This window comes from Austrofundulus limnaeus, unplaced genomic scaffold (genome assembly GCF_001266775.1).
Source record: "Austrofundulus limnaeus strain Quisiro unplaced genomic scaffold, Austrofundulus_limnaeus-1.0 Scaffold434, whole genome shotgun sequence".
NCBI lineage: Eukaryota > Metazoa > Chordata > Actinopteri > Cyprinodontiformes > Rivulidae > Austrofundulus > Austrofundulus limnaeus.
This window is the reverse complement of record NW_013952836.1, coordinates 395,912-400,420: the sequence shown is the minus strand read 5'-3', so window position 1 is coordinate 400,420 and position 4,509 is coordinate 395,912.

Sequence of the window (4,509 nt, the reverse complement as noted above, 5' to 3'; positions counted from 1 at the left end):
CTGCTGAGCTCTCAACATTAGTTCTCACTCAGTGAAGCTATTTTCAGATTAAAAATACCTTTGAGGAAATGTATTTTCAGATGCCAAGTAAACTGCATCATAGCGCACGCGCAACACCCCCGCGCACGAGCCCCCAGCATGCGATCCCCCTCCCACAAAGAGACAGAGACCAATTTCAAGGCATTTAGAAGAGGAGCTGAGGTGATGAGAAGATAAGTTTATTTAATATTTAAACATAAAACAGCATTTTAATAACAGCTAAAGGTGACATAGATACTTTATTATGGTATAGTATTTAAATATATGCCTGAGAAACACATAATTTTGGCCCTTTAAACTCCTCCACTTGATCCTATCCTTAAACAATTTCCACTGCTAACCACTAGAGGGAGCTTCTGTGTCCCTGCAAGGGAACTTGTAAAAGTTTTTAAACCTTTCAAATAGCCAACAATAAATGCATGTTAGTTGGATCCTAAAACATGTCTTATCTTTTCATGCCACATTTGAGTCTGCTGCCCAAAATGTGTAAAAAAAAGAGTTTATACAAACGTAGGTCAAAGTTTCATGGGTTTTATTGAATGTGTGAACAGTATTGGATTCAATAGGAATTGAACTGAATCTCTAACCCCTTACAAACAAACAGCATGAGATTCTGGACACACCAGTTGTCTTTTCTGTGTAAAAATGCAGCAAAAAGCTGCTTTCTGTCCACGCCCAGGTGGGTTAAAGAGGCTCCTGACCCGAGACGGCTGAATAGGCGAAGTGATGGTTTTAATCAGCGCAGAATTACTTTTCCATGGACATGATTTGTCCACACAACTCTGCATTGAGACCGGCCCATCAGGTGACCTCAGGAACGTAGAAAAACATCACGTGGCAGCGGAAACCTTCGCCCGCCTTGCAAGAGCACATTGTACTTCCACCGCTCCCCTCAGCCTAACCTTCTACCCTTCAGTCCGTCTTAACAGAATCAGCAATCGTTTCGATTTGAAGATATTTGTCACATATTTGGGTCAGGTGCTGCACAGCTGATGGTTCAGGGGAGTGGCTACGTTTTAACCATGCATGGTTTCTGTCAGCTTTTGGAACAAACAGGATGAGTTTGTGACATAGGAAACTGCTGAGTGCATAAACTGAACATTATTTGAAAGAAAACCCAATGAAGAGTCAATGGTTTGATCCTTCCATTCATTTTATGGTCATCCAGTGTGGCCTCATGGTAGGTTACAAGTTTTACTTTTCCACTGATGCTGTCGATGAGTTTTCTTAATCCAGAGGGAAATAAATCAACAACCCATCTCTTCAACGTGAACCCTTATCAGAAACATGTTCCATTCTGTGCGTATTTCTTTTACCAAACTCACACAGTGGCTGGTTCTCATCGAGGCAGTGATTCTCAGAAACTGAACATCTTACAACTATTTCATTCTGCACAGAAAAAACTTTAAATATTTCACCTTTTGTCTTATCAAATTCCTTTCCTTGGTGGTATGCAGTCATTCCTTCAGGCTGCAACATGTTCCAGACGATGCAGGGGTGGTAAAGCTTTAGCTGCTTTGTATTGTTGGAATTCTCTCGTCACAAAAACCTTCAGTCAGGATACCTGGTGAAGAAGAGTTTTAGGTGCTGTTTTGTCCCATTCTGTCTCAAAAATGGGGTTTTCTTTCACATGTTTTGGTTTCTAAATTCTACAGTGGCCTCCAGGTCTAGAACCTGTCAGCCTAGAACGGTTCCCAAATTTGGGATTGTGACTCAACTGTGGGTCATGAAGCATCAGGTTGGGGTCCTTGGATAATCTCTAGAAATCAAATTAGAGGTAAAAAAAAAAAAAAAAGGGTACAATGGTGATTTTTCCTACAATTAGTAAAAGAAATACATAAAATAACCATGAAAAATAGCATTGCTGTAAAAGCTGTTTGGATTATTTAAACCCTTGTTTATTGACAAAATGTGTGTACTCAGACTAGTAGTATTTGGGGTCTTTGCATGGATATTTTACGGGTCAGAAAGTGAAAAGTTTGGAACCACTGGCCAAGCAGAACATATCTTTGTGTTATCAGTCAACACTGTTTGGGTGTGCGTTGAACAGATGTGGTCTTTGAGGCAGCAGATGATTCTGTATTAATGCATCACTAAACCATCAGTTTGGACTTGGTCTTTTTTGTGCATATAGAATTGTATATATAAATATATGTACACATTTTCTCAATAGCACATTACATGTTTACCTGTGCTGTTTGTATAATCCATCCTTACACACTGGAGTCTGGGCAAGACTCAGCAGGTCTTTGTGGCATTTGTAGTTGTGTCAAACGAAAGTCCATCAAATTAAAGTCTTATGTTTGGTGTCACGTACAGGGCTGGTGTTGTTTGGATTAAAACCAAAGACTTTCAGTTTCTCTGCTGACGGTTTTACTCTTTGAACAGGGGATTGTTCTACTCATGTTCTTATAGATGTGTTACAGAACGTAGTGTTTGTTCAGGTGGGATGAGCAACAATCCACCAAAGGACTGAAGAAGATATTTTTCTCTTGTTCTGTGACTTTTCTGAGATTTTTCACCTCGATTAATCCACTTGGGTCCTGCTTCGTGGAGATTTTTGTTGGTTTCTTTAATGTTTGGTTTGTTTGTGACCCTTTTGGTGTTGAACGTTAACCCAGTGTGTTGCCATCAGCAAATAAGTTTCCAATGTTCACATGGCTTTAGTTTTCCTCTCAGGGCTGGCAGATCCTGCATTTCTGTGCTTCAGATGCAAGACGTCACCTCAAACCGTCAAGCAGCAAAAATTCAGTTTTGTTGTGATATTGTTCTGTAAGAGTAAGTAAAAAAAGTAAATTATGTTTTATTTTCAATTGACTAGCATCCATCTGCTTTTCTTTCTTTTAAAGTATCGTATCGCCTGGTCAGGGACTACAATAAAATATCACCTAGAGCAATAACCTGATACAGGATATCTGTCCCTTTGTGGTTAATGCATCATGTATATTGTCCCTGCTTTAATTAAATAAATCATAAATCATCCAGCTCGTTTAGTCGGTCCACGCGTTTCCAGAGAAAGCAGCAATAAAACCAAACTGATCTGGTTTCCTGCTGCACCTACAGGTTATTCAGCTTTTTAAACTAAAGTGTTTGGGATTAAATTAAAAAGAAAACACAGACATGCCTGTGGCTGAGAGCTAATCCACTGAATGAGCATCAGGATGAATCAGTGAGTCCGTTCAGTCACCTGCTGAGTCAGAACACAACTTTACTTCTGTCGTCATCTCTGATATTTAATTAGCATTTTATTTACTTTTACAGGATGTGTTTCAGCTCAGCGATGCTGCTGTTAAACCTCAGCAGACTTAAACCGTGTCAGAGACGTGTTTAACCTGAAACAGACAAATAAACCCCAACAAAACCTTGGTTTAGTTTTGAATCATTGTGAAAATTCAAACTTTATTTTCCAAAATAGTTACTCCAAAATGTAAATGTTTTTATTTAAACCCAAAGCAGACCAGAAAACTAGGACCAGTTTTAAAAAGCCAGATTAAATCTCTGCCTTGTTTATTCATAATCTGTCTGATTTTACAGAATATTGTTGAGCAGATTCATAGCCTATAATATTTATTATAATATCTATGTTTTTCTCCTGACGTCCCCAAATATTCTTCTCAGATTGTTAAAATCTTATTACCAAATTAAAAATGAAATTAAAATTCCAAAATTCAAATAAGTCAAATAATTCAAATTACCAAACTGTAATTATTTTAACAAAAACAAACACTGAATTATTTCCAAACTTTCATTTAATAAACATATTAAATTACTGGACCATTTTTATAAATATAGAATCATGTTTAACTCAGAGATGTGTTTATATTTGATGAGTCATTGTTATTTTATTGAAACAATAAAACTGGACCCTCACAGACCCTCAGAACAAAAAGCTGCAGGTTCAGTTTGTGTAAAAGACAAGTTTTATCTCCATCTAGTGGTCAGTGTGGGTCAGCACAGTGGGGCAGTGGTTAGAGCTGTTGTCTCACAGGTTCAGCTCAGATCTGGTCTTTCTTTGAGGAGTTTACAGGTTCTCCGTGTATATATGTACAGTATATACACACACACACGTACATACATACATACAAAGACCAACATTACATGAAAGAAGGCTTATCGTCACTTTTCTATCTTAAACTGAAAGGATCATATCTTGAGAAATAGCAGAGACATGCACAGTTCACACTGCAAGATTTGAAAATTGTCAGTTGATTTTCAGAACTTTAGAGACTCCACACATGAAGATAAAAATCATAGGTGTAACAGGTTTGGTCCTACAGTGTGTGGTGCACAGCCACATGGCAAAGACAACACACCACACGCAAACAGATTTCACACACCAACATTCCAATGTCAGACAGGAAATCTTGTGATACCTCTTGTCTTTTGTCTTGTAACGTGAGTAAATACTTTGTCGTGTCTCTCCGGTCTCGGTTCCGTTTCGGTTCGGCTCGGCTTTGTCAGCTGCTGGAC